The 16819-nt window shown below is 38.1% G+C and overlaps 1 pseudogene; it reads left to right on the top strand.

Annotated features, from left to right (window-relative positions):
* The window catches only part of LOC107681412 (voltage-dependent T-type calcium channel subunit alpha-1I-like), a 72826-nt pseudogene that overhangs the window by 3300 nt on the left and 52707 nt on the right, over positions 1–16819 (top strand).

Here is a 16819-nt window from a genome sequence, read left to right as displayed (position 1 = left end):
AAAAAAAAAAAAAAAAAAAAAAAAAATCAGAATTCTAAGTTTATATTTTGCATTTCTAAATTTTTTTTCTTAAATTTATATCTCAATTCTGAGTTTGTATCTGAAAAATCGAAATAGTGAGATAAAAAGTAACAATGACCTTTATTATTTTGACCACTGATTAAATATTGATTTTTACAAAAAAAAAAAAAAAAAAAAAAAATCAGAATTCTAAGTTTATATTTTGCATTTCTAAATTTTTTTTCTTAAATTTATATCTCAATTCTGCTGAAAAATCTGAAAAATCGAAATAGTGAGATAAAAAGTAACAATGACCTTTATTATTATTATTATTATTATTATTATTATTATTATTTTATTTGATTTTTTTTATCCTGTTATGGCAATGGGCTTCCATATATTTTAGTATATCACGTTAAACTGAATGAAAATGAGAAATGCTGCTTTGACAACTAGCTGAAATAAAATATATATATTTTTGAAATATTACATTTTCTTTCAGTCTTTTTTGTTTAGACTATTTCAAGTTACAAAAATGTTTTTATATATTTTTTTTTATTTATGGTTTTAGTTTAGTATGTGTTAACCAGACCCAAGTTTTTGTGTGTCAACATGACAAGTGACAGGACATTTCATTTTGTCGATCACGTGGTTAATATTTCTGCAGTGTTGCACTGGTTAGCCCCGCCCACAGTCACATCTCATTGGTCCACATCCCGCTCCACATACCTGCATATTAAGCCCGGTTCATCTGATTGGCTGTATTTGTGTGAGGATGAATGTGCTGTAAGCGTCTCATGACGTCTTCTCAGGATACGTGTTGTTCTGCTGAACATCTCTTTCCCAGGGTGACTTTCAGCAAAACTGTGAATAATAATGAATCGTCTTCGGTGATGAAAATATAATGATTAATCAGCGGCCGTCTGCTTCAGTCTGTGTGTGTTTTCGCTCTGAGGTTGATAATATAATTACAGTGTATATGAGATATTACACCTTTTAAAGCTTCTCTTATAATGTCTGTTATTTTATCTCAGATGTGGCCAGCCATTTTCAGTGTCAGTCAGTGATGTTATTGCAGTCCAAATCCAAAATCTCAGTGTTTTCTCCAACCACCAGCGTAAAATCCCCAGACTCCTGCCAAGCACCGTACAGTAACTGATGTGCTCGCTGTAATTTGCATGCATTTGAAAGACGCACACTTTTATTACTGAAATGCGGGAAGTATTTACAAAAGCAAACAAAAAAAAAAGGAAGGAATGCATGTGAACATTTGGAATGTGCCATTATTATGGCAGCAACAGGTATGCAATGCAATTTTTAAATATGTATTATGTACAATTATATACATTCAAATTATAAACCAAGCAGTTTTGTTTACCTTATGCAAATAAGAGGTTGCATTAACTTATATCTGCTAACTTTCCCAGTTTTAATGACATCCATCATTTTTACAGATAAAATGCAAAACAGAAAACCATTTCAAATGTAGTGCTTCTATTTTCTATTTTTAAAACTGGAGATTTAAATCAAATAAGTAGGATGTTATTTCCGTATCATTGTATATATTGTATATATTTTGTATCATTGTAAATATGAGTTTATTCTTTAAATTCCAAGTGTATGACCACAAACGCAGCTCACGTGGTCAGTTTGTGTGTTTTTGTTTTATTCCAGAATTGTTGTGCTGCTTGAAGTCTCATTTTGGCAGGCGGTTTTAGGTCTCAGTCGTCCTCTGTTCATGCAGATGATCTGAGCTCAGCAGGAGGCGATGAAATGTAAAGTGTTTAGGCTGCTGTGATGTTGTAGAGCTGCTGTAGACCTGCATTGATCGTCTCCTGCTGTTCTTCAGACAGAGATCAATCAAACCAGATCAATACAGGGTGAAACGTCACCTCCTGTGATTGACGTGCCGGATGATCCGCTGTCAGATTATGACGGTGTGACAGTGTTTTCAGTGCGACTTCATGTGAAAGCGGTTGACTGAACGCTGTATGGTCTGTGATTGTTTTCCTCGCTCGACCTCTTCAGCCTCAGTGTTTGTGCAGAGATGACATCATGACCCGTCTCTCTCTCTCTCTCAGTGTCTCTCGTCCTCAGCTGTATTCTTCTCCTCTGTGCTCTGGCGTTTCCTCAGCTCCAGCAGTGAATAATGTCTCTAAATATCGGGTGTCTGTTATTAAGATCAGAACGGCTCTGAAGGTGTTTGTCCGGCTGTCAGACGGTGTGTGTGCTGAAATGATTCGTCTCTCTGTGTCTGTTTGGGTGTTTCATGTGTCCACTGAACTCAGGTCTGCACTGGTTTGGAAACTGATGATGATAATAGACTCCAGTGGAGGATTTAGTTCAGATAATGGCCTGACAGTCTCTGTGAATGGTCAAATCCGGTGACTAGATCTTCCTCGGAGGTGCGGTTGTTGAACTCAGTGCTTTCATCTGATACAAACCGGTGTAGTTTAGAGCTGGTGGATTATGGATCAGTGTAAAGTTTGATTCTACATTTGATACAGAAGCACAGTGAAGCACCACAGAGATCAGACAGATGTGTGTGTGTGTGTGTGTGTGTGTGTACTGGTATTCCCTACATTATGGGGTCCAAATGTCCAAGGATATTAATACCAGTAAATTTTGACCTTGTAGGGACTTTTTTTTTTTGGTCCCCATGAGTACAAGTTGTAAATCACACAGAATGAAGTGTTTTGAGAAGCTAAAAATGCCTGTAGTTTTGTGTGAGGGGTAGGGTTAGAGTAAGAGGATAGAAAATACAGTTTGTACAGTAGAAAAACCACTACGCCTGTGGAATGAACCCATAAAGCATGGAAACCACTGTGTGTGTGATCATGCTGGAGTTTTATTGGGGTTTGTTGAGATGCTGGTTGTTTTGATGTGTGATATTTGCATAATGTTGTCATTATTGCGAGGTGAAGGAGCTGCTGTGATCGTTGTGTGTTTAGTAGGTAAATGTCATGTAAACAGCATCATTTAGATTCACTGAGACGAGACGAGATGCAATTAACATCCGACTTCAGCTTTACCACTGACATACAACACACACACAAACAACAAACAAACCGTTTCCGTCAGTATTGAGTGACTCAGTGCGTCTCGGTCTTTCGTCTCTTAGTGTGTTTCTGTAGGAGATTCAGATCTGCAGATCTGTCTAATACATGAACAAAAGAGCCGTCATTATCCACTGGATCATCAGCTCACAAAATCAGTGCTGAATGTCTGCCGTCAGTGAGACAGTGAGTCTATGCTGAGCGGTTTGAATATCCAGATGATGTTAGCAATAACCTGAAAACCACTCAGAACGTGCCTCAACCACCTAGCAACACTCTCACGACCTTTCAGAACACCCTAGCAACCACCTAACAACATCCTAGCAACCAACTAGCAACACCCTGACGACCTTTCAGAACACCCTAGCACCCACCTAACAACACCCTGGCAATCATGTAGAACACCTGTCTAGCAACACTCTAACGACCTTTCAGAACACCCTAGCAACCACCTAACAACACCCTGGCAATCATGTAGAACACCTGTCTAGCAACACTCTAACGACCTTTCAGAACACCCTAGCAACCACCTAACAACATCCTAGCAACCAACTAGCAACACCCTGACGACCTTTCAGAACACCCTAGCACCCACCTAACAACACCCTGGCAATCATGTAGAACACCTGTCTAGCAACACTCTAACGACCTTTCAGAACACCCTAGCAACCACCTAACAACATCCTAGCAACCACCTAGCAACACTCTGACAACCTTTCAGAACATCCTAGCAACCACCTAGCAACACTCTGACAACCTTTCAGAACACCCTAGAAAACACATAGAAATGCCCAGCAGGTGCTCTATCATTGTGGCAGCAGGTTTTGCACACACACGCAATAAAATGTAATTTTGTGAAGCGATCATATTGAGCATTGAGATCTCAGTGGATCCGGATGAGCTCCTGAGACTCACATCAGCTCCGGAGAGAGGCGTATGTGAGGTTTTACAACCTCAGGGTGTGAGGTGTGTGTGTGTGTGTGTGTGTCCGCAGCTCGTCTCGTCAGCTCTAGGGATTTTCTGGCTTTATCAGAGCAGACGCAGAGAACGACCTGATCTTCTGCACTCTGGAACATCTGCTTTAGACGATGTTCAGCTGGTTTGTGGAGTGTCAGATGTGTCAAAAGTTTGGGGCGGGACTTTCTGTCTGACTGGCCAATCACAGACAGGGGAGTGTGTGGAACTGCTCTGAAAACAGTCGTTGTTTTCTTAAAAAATGTTTTATAGCCATTATTTTTTTCCTGTTCCTTATCTTCATGTTTGTTGCAGTAATCATCACGCTGTAGGTTTGTGGTTGGTCTGTGTGGCTCATCCATCATTAACAGCCTCGTGTTCTCCTCGTCTCTGTTGATCCGCTTTCTTTTCTTTTCCAATTTCTTTGTTCTATTTTTTTCTCATTGCTTTCAATTACGACCCATAGCAGCTGTTATTGCCATGGAGATTGAGAGACCACACACACACACACACACACACACACACACACACACAGACAGCAGTGATTTAAATGTGTGTGTGTGTGTGTGTGTGGAGGAGAGAGAGAGACCACACACACACACACACACACACACACACACACACACAGACAGCAGTGATTTAAATGTGTGTGTGTGTGTGTGTGTGGAGGTTTAATCTGAAGCTGTTAACAGTCATCAGTGTTTCTGGTTTCCATTGTTACTCATATTCAGCTGTTTCTCATCATCTCAGATATTCAACATCACATCATAGAAGGTGATTATTCTAGAAAAACACATAAGGACACATTCAGTGAATATTTGCTTTTATTTGTATGTCAGCCGATGTGAACGGTGTTCATCACAGCACCAAAGTCTTAACACTTAAAGACTTAATAGGCGATTCATTTTCAAACATTTTTACATAAATTTGGACTACAACATGTCCTAGATATTGATTGAAATTGTTCTGATTCTTCATAGGCCTATTGTTCGGTAACACTTTACAGTAAGGCTCCATTAGTTAACATTAGTTAATTAATTAGTTAACATAAACTGACAATGAAAACTACATGATGTTAATTTCTTAGTTAATGTTTAATAACACATTATTGAAATCAAAAGTCAAGTCAGTAAAGTGTCACCTATTGCTCTTTATAATTCTTTTGCACTTTAATCTGTTTGAAACATTTGTTTACTTTGAACGTTTAAGTACAGTAAAGCAATGCACAAAAATGTGTGTAGTTCTTTTTGCAATAAGAAAGTTATTATACCTGTTATTATATAACAACACTTTTTTTGCAACTAAATATTCAGCATTAAAAGCTTCCCGTTTATTCACCGTTAAAAGCTTCAGCAATTATTGGAACATGAAAATTTGATACCGTCATATGCCTATTATTCATGAGATCATACAATGCATTAAAGGGTGCATTACAAGGCATAATGAATGCATTGAATTACATTTATAATGCATTAGATATATAAAGACTTTCTAAGTCTAAAGGCATGCTATCATAGTTTGTGTTCCACAAAACTAATAATTTGGAGAGAAAAGTAGAAACAAGCTGCTGCTGCAGTTTAGTTTCAGTAAATGCTCTTTAAATGCAAAATGCTCTTTATGGAGGAATGGAAACTAGCGCTCTTTTAATTAGTCTTAAATAACAGTTATTTGTGAGTTTTAGCAGGGTCCCATCACTGCGCTGCTATCAGAGGCGCTCGTGGATGTGTTTGTGTGTGACAGATTAAGAGCTCGATTGATCCGTTTGACTGAGAGATCCAACAGACAGCAGAGAAACGATTGAGAGAGATCTGAGCGACAGAATGAAAGCGCCGCTAACAGATAACACCAGCGTAGCGCCACAGAGACTAATGAGCAATACAAATCCCGGTAACCCCTTCTATGAAGCCCGTATTTATAATACATTACAATACTCCAGAAGTCTGAGATCCGCTAGTGAGCGACACCTCGTGGTACCATCACAGAGAGGCTCAAAACCTCTTTCCAGAACATTCTCGTTCACCGTTCCTGGCTGGTGGAACGATCTTCCCACCCCTATCCGGAATGCTGAATCCCTGACAATTTTCAAGCGACAGCTGAAAACTCATCTCTTTAAACGCTACTTGACTTCATCTTAAAAAAAAAATAAAATTATTTATTCCTTCCCTTTTCTAGCTTGTACTTATTTGAACAATGCCTAAAACTTGGTATTACAAGCACTTCCTGTGTCTGTCTGCCTTTTTAAGAAGGATCGCTTTATGTATTCCCCAATTGTAAGTCGCTTTGGATAAAAGCGTCGGCAAAATTACTAAATGTACATTATAAGGGTATTCTTAAGGCATTATAATGAATGCATAATGCATTATAAAAAAACCTTATAATATGTTATCATCTCATGAATATTCATAAGAACAGTTTTAATATATTTTGCAAGTACGTCAGCTTATTCTACCATACTAGATTCTACCATTCTGGAGCATACTAATACTCTAATGAGAGTTAGTTGGCATGTTGCAAAGTTGCTTATAGTCGATTGATTAAGGGGACCATCGAAATAAAATGTAACCATATAAAACATTGCATTTTTTTCATTGCAGTTGGAGTATAAAGCTCACATCAATTAATTAACATTAGCTCCACAGGAAACACTCAACATCTAACCACTCACAAGCTGTAGTAAGATACTGTGCAGATCTTAAATAAACAATGTCAAGATATGATACAGTCCATTATTCTGTAAATGAAGTAGATTTAATACGGTGTTCATTGTGTGTTATAAATAATCATACTCTTAAACTTATAACCACAAATACGTAAGTATTATAATGTATTATAATTGTTGTTATGATTATTCATGAGTTGATATGACATATTACGTTTTTTTATAATGCATTATGCATTCATTATAATGCCTTAAGAATACCCTTATAATGTATTATAAATACGGGCTTCATAGAAAGTGTTACCCAAATCCCTTATCTATACTGCAATTAACCCACAAAACACACACGTCTCTTTAGCGCTGTACATTCTGACACACTGTGAAGTAAGAGATTCTCGTACTGTGTGTGAACCTGGATGACATACAACACGTGACACATTAAAATCACAGCTGATGTCCATTATAGGATCTGACTGATAAAAGCGAAGACATTTTCACATAGAATTGGATTAAAAATTACTAAATTTATTGTGGCCTTTTCTACTCTACAGCACCTTCTGAACTCTGTGCCTCATTACTAGAAGAGTGAAATGATTTAAAATGCTCGTGTAATAGTGATACTGTGATCAGTGAACCCTAACTATTATGATTTCCTTTTGAATTTCCTTCCAAATTGTGAAATTAATATATTATTATATTCATGATTTAAATGTATAAAGACCGCTGTCAGTTGGGAAAGATTGATTGATTTATGTACTTACTTATTTTTAAAGAAACAGTCAAAGCTGTAATATTATGAAATATTAATACAAAATATTTTTGTGGAAACTGTGATACATTTTATTTTTCAGGATTCACAGATGAATAGAAAGTTCAAAAGAACAGCATTTATTTGAAATAGAAACTGTTTGTAACATTATGAATGTCTTTATGGTCACTTTTCATCAATTTAATGCATCCTTGATGAATAAAAGTATTATTTATTTTTTAATTTTTGTACCTCAGACCTTTAAATGGTTGTGTATCTCAGTTTTCACAAAAATTGTAATTATTCCAAACTTTTGACGGTATATTGCATATTGTGGTATATTGCACGGTAGTATATTGCACTACTCTTTGAAATGTTTTTTTTTTTAATATATAGTATAAAATAAAATACAAGTGCAACACAGTTCTGACTATATAAACATTATTATTGTTATTCTGAATGGGTGTTTTTGGCCGGACAGTGAAGCAGTGAGTTTGTGTGTATTATGTGTTGATGTTCTCCACTCTGCAGGAACAGATAGATGAAGACACTCCGCTTAGTTTGAAGTGTTCAGTGTTCTGCTGTGATGGGAGTTTCTCTCTGTCACACACACACACATTCATCTGATTTTATTTGCGTCTCGTCTTCTTTCTGCGTCTCTCTGAGGAGCGCCCGTCGCTTGCTCGCCTCCCGCTCTTTTCTTACGGTTGCCACGGCAACAGCACGGTTCTGTCTTGAGGAATGCTGGCGGGATTCTGTTGCCGTCGGCAGCGGGAGAGAACAGCCCGTTTAACCGGCGAGCAGCGGGAAACACTAGAAACGATGGAGATGATCCAAACTCTTTGACTGATGCTGATGTCAGTCACCACAGAAAATAACCGCAGCCTCGTCCATCAGTGTTTACAGTAATCAGCACCACCAGTGTAATATGTGTGTTGCCTTACCTGGTGAGGGCACTAACAATTAAGGTTTGATTGGAGAGGGGAGCCGAATAAAGCTCAGTTGTAATTAATATACAAGGTTTTGAGTCTCGTTTATAACACGGTGTCAGAAGTATCGAATTCCAGCACAATATGGAAGGACTAAAGCTGCCACAACCACTGCAATTTGAAGGTAACACGGCAGAGAACCGTAAAAAATGGAAACAAAAATTTGAACTATACATGACCGCATCGGAAGTCGAAACGAAAGATAAGACAATACAAAGTTGCACACTGCTACACGTTATTAGAGACGAAGCCCTACACTGTAAAAAAAGTTCCGTAAAGTGTACGGTAAAAAACCGGCAGCTGTGGTTGACGGAATTTTACAGTAAAAAATACGGTAGCAACATTTGAGGTTTTACGGTTTTAACTTAAATTTACAGTTAAATACCGTAATTTCATTAACTGATATAATGTAAATATACCGACCTATTGAAGTACTGAAATCTGTTTTGTAGCTTTGTAATACACTGATAACCACCAAATGCAGGAGGTGATGAGAAAGTCACACGATGAACCGAAGCCCATCACAAGCAGCTTTTAAATACTAACACATATAGAAGGTGCACAGCGTTATTCACACAAACACTAAACACCATCATGGTAACACACATGAAACTGAAATAATGCAATAAACATTCATTTAACAACATTAGGTGTAACACACAACCCTAATATACAAAACTGATAAGAAAAAACTAAGAAAAACAGTTATTTCAACAAAAAAACACAACAACGCAGGGAATTCTGGGAATGTCAATTTACGGTTATTCACTGTAAATTATACGGTCTTTTGTACTTCCAAAAATGGTATACTACCGTAAAATTACATGTAATGTCCAATACAGTTTTTTACCGTATATAGTAGGGGAATTTACCGTTAACAGGTTTTTACTGTAGCATTTTTACAGTCTTTTACCGTTAAATTCACGGTCATTTTTCACAGTGTAGAAATCTACAACATGTTTGAGTTCGCAGAAACTGAAGACAAACGTGACTTACCTGATCAGGCAAAACCTTACTGGGATTATCGTGTCGAAGATGACGTACTCCTAAAATGTAACCGCATCGTCATTCCCCAAAGTAAACATAGGTTCATGTTACACAAACTCCATACCAGTCACCAGGGCATTGAAAAAACTAAACGACTAGCTAGACACATAATGTTCTGGCCTGGCATGTCAATGCAAATCACTGAGCTAATTTCCAAGTGCAGTACATTCAGGAGACGAAACTGCAAGGAGCCCATGGAAGGACATGACATGCCAATAGGCCGTGGCAAAAGGTGGGCTCTGATCTGTTTGAATTTGATTCTGAACAGTACATTGTACTTGTGGACTACTATTCCAACTTCATAGAAGTGGACAAGGTGAAAAACATTAAAAGCCCAACCATCATTCACATCTGCATTTCGCTAGATATGGTATCCCTGAAGTGATGATAATGGATAATTGCCCAGCTTATGCTTCAGCTGATTTAGCCTTTTTCAGTCGGTCATATAGATTCAAATACGTTACGTCATCTCAAGGGTACCCACAAAGTAACGGCAAAGCAGAAAAGGCTGTTCAGGTGATTAAGCCACGCTTTAAAAAAAGCAAAGGCATTGGCATGGTTGAAGTATGTGAGGCACCACGAGGCACTTATGTGGTGGAAAGTGATGGTCAAAAACTCAGTCGCAATAGAAGACATATCATACAGACCAGCGAACAACAACAAAAGCAAAAAAAAGAGTGTATTTCCCAATTGCCACACACAGGAGAAGAGGGAAGTACTGAAATTGATGCCCAATACAGGGTTACAGAGCCCAGTGTTAATTTTTTTGTGAGACTTTATTTTTGCAATTATTTTGCAGTGAAATGATGAATTATGCAAGATTGCAAAAAAAGCGAGATTTTGCATTGGATTCAGCGAATCATGACAAACTGGAGTCATGCAGTGAGAGCAGAGCAGCAGTCCCAGCTCAGAAAGATGATTTAAACTCTGTTGCAACACTTATTTTGATATGCAAAAAATTAATATAGTGCTTTAGCATGAATCCAGGCTTGAGATTTCTGTTTTGCACTGCTCGGTATGATCTCGCTCCGTTATAAGTGCTGTACAGTGACATGATTGTTGTTTTTGAGGTGTTTTAGTGCGTGTTATTTTCCTAATTTAGCCTAGAAAGGTTCAACTTTGATATAATAGTTAAATCACATGTAATAAAGTGGACAATTGTTAAATTGTGGCAAACTATGTTTTAAAGCTTTGTAAACACACTCTTAAATCATGCATTTTATATCTAATTAATTTGACATGAAAATTTTATCTTTCCCCAAAGCCCTGCTTCTGTACATTTGGCTCTGCGTAGCTCTCAGTTTTCCATTCGTTTGTTCAGATGTTTTGGTGCAGATGTGCAGTGAGTGATCGTCTGCTGCTCCTCAACTTCTAGACTCTCAATTAACTTGATTTAAAAACTCTGCTGTTGCCATGGAGATCAGAGAGTGTCGCCGTGGAGACAATAAAAGAGTTTAGCTTCATTCAGCCGCCTGGTTTTCTGGATGTGTTTCAGTGAGCCGTGACAGACAGACGCTGCTTCATGCGCTCCACTCCTGATGTCATGTCATGTAACGCCTGTCAATATATATATTTTTCCTCCATGTGCTGAAAATATAATGAAATTCTGCCATAAACTAATGTCATACAGTAACATTTAAAAGTTTGTATTTTTAATGTTTCTGAAAGAAGTCTCTTCTGCTAACCAGGGCTGCATTTATTTGATCAAAAACAGTAAAAATTGTGAAATATTATTAGAATTTCAAAATCTTCTCTACTGACCCCAGATCAGCGTCGAGTGACACCAGAGCTGGATTCACCCTCATGACGGGACAGAAGCGCTGATGAAGGTTTCATACGGTCGTAATGAGCTCGTTCTGTTTAATGTGCCTTCACTGCCTGTGAGTGTGTGTGTGTGTGTGCCTAATATTCCCTGTGTTATGGGGAATAAATATCCCCACAAGGGTAGTAACACCAGTAAAAGAGGTAGGGTTAGAGTAAGGGGATAGAAAATACAGTTTGTACAGTAGAAAAACCATTAAGCCTAAGGAACGAACCCATAAAACATGGAAACCACTGTGTGTGTGTGTGTGTGTTTCCTCAGGACCGAGTGTTCACTCTAATGATGTGGTGTTTGTGAATCAGCTGGAACTTTAGCTGTTTATGGTTCAGCATTAGTTTAAGTGAGCATGTGAACGTCTGCTGGGACTTTTTCAGTGTCACAGATGGAGATGTGAGTTAATGGAACTAGTAAATTATATTGAAGCATTTATAGTAAAAAAAAAATCACCGTACTGACCATATTTCAACTGTAGTTGTGGTTCATTGAAGCAGCATGATGAATCCTCAGGGCATCTGCAGCACAAATAGCATTAAAGGTCAAGACACTACAGGTGCAACCATTGTTTGATTGTTTTTTCTTTTTATTTTGTTTTGCACTGGTTAATGTTGAGATTTTTTGGTCTGTTTTGCTTCCGTAACATGTCTCTTCATTCAGACTAGTGGAAAGAAAACATTAACCTTTAAAGAGTTTTTTCTCTTACAAACACCAAACTTTACAGTTTTATTCCTAGCTATATTCTGAAGGCTTTTACTGAGTGGTTTGTTCATATCCATCCATCCAATCCCATCCCATCCCATCCCATCCCATCCATCCATCCATCCATCCATCCATCCATCCATCCATCCAGATTTATAAAATGATAAAAAGTGAAATCCAAACTAGAAACACCTTTGTTAACAAAGAATTTTTCCAATGATTGGCTTTATCCAATCTTCATATTTCTGTTCTGGAAAATATGCAAATGAGTGTATATTCCATTAGATCATCCCTCATTTGCATACTTAAACATAACTTTTCAGAAAGCTTGTAATATAAAACACTCGTCATAATGTACCATGATGAATCAGCTGCTGAAGTGTGGTGAGATCTGTTCACCTCCAGCATCTCGCCTTGAAAGAAATAACTTCTCATTCTTGAATACTGACTAAATGAGTTTGTAAACAGATTGACGTGTCGGTGTGTTGAACCTGCTGCTGCTGGATGAATGAGGTGAGCGCTTCACCTGAGGAGGTGTTACTATGGTAACGGAGCAGCTCCACTGCCCACCTGTGCCTCACGTTCACTGCAGCTTACCTGACATTCGTTTGAACTCTTTGAACATTTGAGGATGATATTATAAACATTAGTTTTAAAGAAAGGCATAATTTTCTCCCCCTCATTTGGTTTCAAACCTGTATGACTGTCTGTCTTTCTTTCCTCTGTGAAACACTAAAGGAGTCGTTCAGCAGAATGTTCACGCTGCTCTTTTACAGCGTATGAGCTGATGCTGCTGAGCTCCGGAAATGAATTCAGTATCAGCTCAGACAGACTCTGTGTTTTACGCCTAGAAACTCTCTAAAGCTGCTTTGGAACAATAAACATTTTGACGAGCGCTAGACAAATAAACAAAGAAACGCAGATGAAGACGAATCCTCGGGAGCTGGCGCTCATCTGGTGACACACGTTCATGCAAACACACACAAAACTCATGCAGTCTGTCCACATAGTGTTATAGAATGATCATTTTGATTTATTTAATAGAAAAATAACACCGGTTCACTTCAAAAAATCAACTTCAAACTTTCAAATGGTAGTGTATGATTTATGTTTTTGAAAAAAGTCTCTTCTGCTCACCAAGGCTGCATTTATTTGATCAAATATACAGTAAAAATGGTAAAAATCTGAAATATTGTTACAATTTCAAATAGCTGTTTTATATGTGAATATCTGTTAAACAGTAATTGATTTCTGTGATGCGCAGCAGTCTTCAGTGTCACATGGTCTTCAGAAATCTTTCTAATATGCTGATTTGCTGCTCAACAAACATTTCTGATTATTATCAATGTTGAAAACAGTTGTGCTGCATGATATTTTTGTGGAAACTGTGATGCATGTTATTTTTCAGGATTCACAGATGAATAGAAAGTTCAAAAGAACAGCATTTATTTCAAATAGAAATCATTTGTTACATTATACATGTCTTTACTGTCACTTTTGGTCAATTTAATGCATCCTTGATGAATAAAAGTAGTCATTTCTTACAAAAAATGAAATGTTACTGACCCTAAACTTGTGAACGCTAGTCAATGTATTTTTCTTATTGTTATAGCATGTGAATTGATGTGATATGCATATATTAGCGGTTCATACTAACACATTCTCTCTCTCTCTCTGTTGGTTCATTCTGACAGAATGTGTTGGTTTATTGGTTGTGGTGATGTTTTCTCTTTGTCTGCGCTGTGTTCTCCTTAACCGGTGTACGTGGTTCGAGCGAGTCAGTATGATGGTGATCCTGCTGAACTGTGTGACGCTGGGGATGTACCAGCCCTGCGAGAACATCGACTGCTCCTCCGAACGCTGCCAGATCCTGCAGGTCAGTCTGAAACAGGAACCTGATTCTTCGGCAGAAGACTGTTAATGAGCCGTTCGGTTCATTGATCAGCTCTTTCTGATCTCGTGAGGTTTCAGCATGTCAACTAACCCGTTAAACGCTTCAGATCTAATATTCAAACACACACTCAGATGATTCCGGATCATCAGCATCATCTAGAGACTCGTCATCAGAGCTACATGTTAATTAGCTGATCATTAGACTCTGTTGATGTCAATTGATTTAATTGCACAGCTGATTTCTCTCGGTCTCTCAGGCCTTCGATGCCTTCATCTACATCTTCTTTGCGCTGGAGATGGTGGTGAAGATAGTGGCGCTGGGGATCTTCGGCCGGCGCTGTTATCTGGGAGATACCTGGAACAGACTGGACTTCTTCATCGTGATGGCCGGGTGAGAACACACACACACGCACGCACGCACGCACGCACACACACGCACACACACGCACGCACGCACGCACGCACGCACGCAGATTTATAGAGAGTTCAGTCAATGCTGGACAGAGAAGCAGTTAAAAGGTCAAGACGCACAAAACTAGGAGAACCTGGTCAATATCAGACAGGAGGAACGTGAGGAGCTAGAACGCTTTTCAGAAATGCAGTAAACGAAGGAAACGAGTGCAGCCGCTTCAGCCAAACTTCCTGCCGCGGTTTGTGTCACCGGCAATGCTCTCAGTTCAGATCAGGAGTGATTCAAGAGCTCTAGAGTTTCTCCATTCACACATTCATCTCTGTCTCTTCTGTTACACTTAACCCGTGTGTTTTATTTGTGTAGACAGTCTAGTCTGTGTTTTGTATGATGGCAGATCTCCTGATCGGTGTGTAAATGCAGGACAGATGGAGATCTCTGACACGTGTGTGGTGTGTGTCTCCGTGTGTGTAAACATGTTGAGCGTATGATCAGCTGTCAGAGATCATCAGAGCAGCTGTGTGTGTGTTTGAGGAGCTTCAGAACAAACAGCGCTGAAGAACAAATGTATAAAACACCACCTGTACTGTATTAGACTGTACAGATGAACTGTGTGTTTATAGTGTGTGTGCGTGTGTGTGTGTGTGTGTGTGTGTTCAGGGTGGTGGAGTATTCTCTGGACCTGCAGAACATTAACCTGACGGCCATCCGGACGGTGAGAGTCCTGCGGCCGCTCAAAGCCATCAACAGAGTCCCCAGTGAGTCTGATCTCAGCTCATTTCTGCTGTGTGGAATCAAATGTGCCTCTGTTTCAGCTGATTGCATGTGATTCATCAGTGCTGAATCATAAAGGATTCATGGACGTCGGTCTGTCAGGGGACACAAACCCTCCTGAGAAACCATTAGCTGATGAGACGCGCTGGCTTAAACGCTGGACCTACAGAGAACCGAGAGCCTGATGAAAGCAGGAGGAAAAGACACGAACAACCCAGAGACAAAACCCTCCTGAGAAATCCACTTTTGCTAGTTTAACGATGGAAAAAACGGTCGTCCAAAAGGGTTGTACCTATTCTCTTAATGAGTCATGGGTGTGTTTTAGGCGTAAATATCCTTAAATCAAAATGTGTTTACTTCACATGCAAATTGCAGATGTGAAGTCTTGTTTTCTGAAAAACTGAACAAAATGAAGTGCGTTTATGCTTAAAACAAGCACAAATATCAGTCCGTGCGATATTAAAACCTTTTTCCCTTTGAATTAAGTTGATTTTTTGCCTATATTGACCTATATATTTTTTTCTTGTTTTAATCATAAAGTCACTTCATTTTGATCAGTTTCTCAGAAAACAAGACTACAGTGTAATTTTGCCTCTCCAGTAAATGTATCTTAATTTTAGAATCTTTGCACTGAAAAGCAAGACAAAAAAATAAGGAAGAACAACTTTTTCCCACTTTGATCAGTAGGTGCAGTAAAAATATTTCCATTATTCTCTTAATGAGTCATGGGTGTGTTTTAGGCGTAAATATCCTTAAATCAAAATGTGTTTACTTCACATGCAAATTGCAGATGTGAAGTCTTGTTTTCTGAAAAACTGAACAAAATGAAGTGCGTTTATGCTTAAAACAAGCACAAATATCAGTCCGTGCGATATTAAAACCTTTTTCCCTTTGAATTAAGTTGATTTTTTGCCTATATTGACCTATATATTTTTTTCTTGTTTTAATCATAAAGTCACTTCATTTTGATCAGTTTCTCAGAAAACAAGACTACAGTGTAATTTTGCCTCTCCAGTAAATGTATCTTAATTTTAGAATCTTTGCACTGAAAAGCAAGACAAAAAAACTAAGGAAGAACCCACTTTTTTTTCCCACTTTGATCAGTAGGTGCAGTAAAAATATTTCCATATTTTGTAAAATGAATTAAAAAGTAATAGAGATCTGTTGAAAGTTGTATTTTCAAACGTTGAAGTGTTGCTTTTAAATTTAGAAACCAGGTTGACATATAGTTCAGTGCAATTCCATTCAGTTTAATCCTTAAATTCTCTTTACATGGTCTTAAAAAGCCTTAAATTGACCTTAACACCTGCAGAAACCCTGTTTTATGTACAGCTAGTTCTAAATACTGTAACCTAACCATAACAGAAAACATGGCATTTTTACAAAAAAACAAAAAACAAAACTTTATTTACTTAACTTTTATAGCGCTTTTACAAATGAGGATGTCTCTAAAAGGATTTTCTTGGCAGGTTTTGTCAGGGTTATCTCACTTCTTCTCACAAATGAAGTCAGTGTATGTGTGTGAAAGCGCTCTGATCATGATTCACAGCACATCCAAAACACATTTGTGACCCTGGAGCACAAAACCAGTCATAAGGGTCAATTTTTTGAAATTGAGATCTATACATCATCTGAAAGTTGAATAAATAAGTTAGGATAGGACAATATTTGGCTGAGATACAACTATTTGAAAATCTGGAATCTGAGGGTACAAAAAAATCTAAATATTGAGAAAATCATCTTTAAAGTTGTCCAAATGAAGTTCTTAGCAA

The sequence above is a fragment of the Sinocyclocheilus anshuiensis genome, unplaced genomic scaffold (genome assembly GCF_001515605.1).
Source record: "Sinocyclocheilus anshuiensis isolate Anshui unplaced genomic scaffold, SAMN03320099.WGS_v1.1 scaffold1394, whole genome shotgun sequence".
NCBI lineage: Eukaryota > Metazoa > Chordata > Actinopteri > Cypriniformes > Cyprinidae > Sinocyclocheilus > Sinocyclocheilus anshuiensis.
This window is presented reverse-complemented; position numbering and strand designations above follow the sequence as displayed.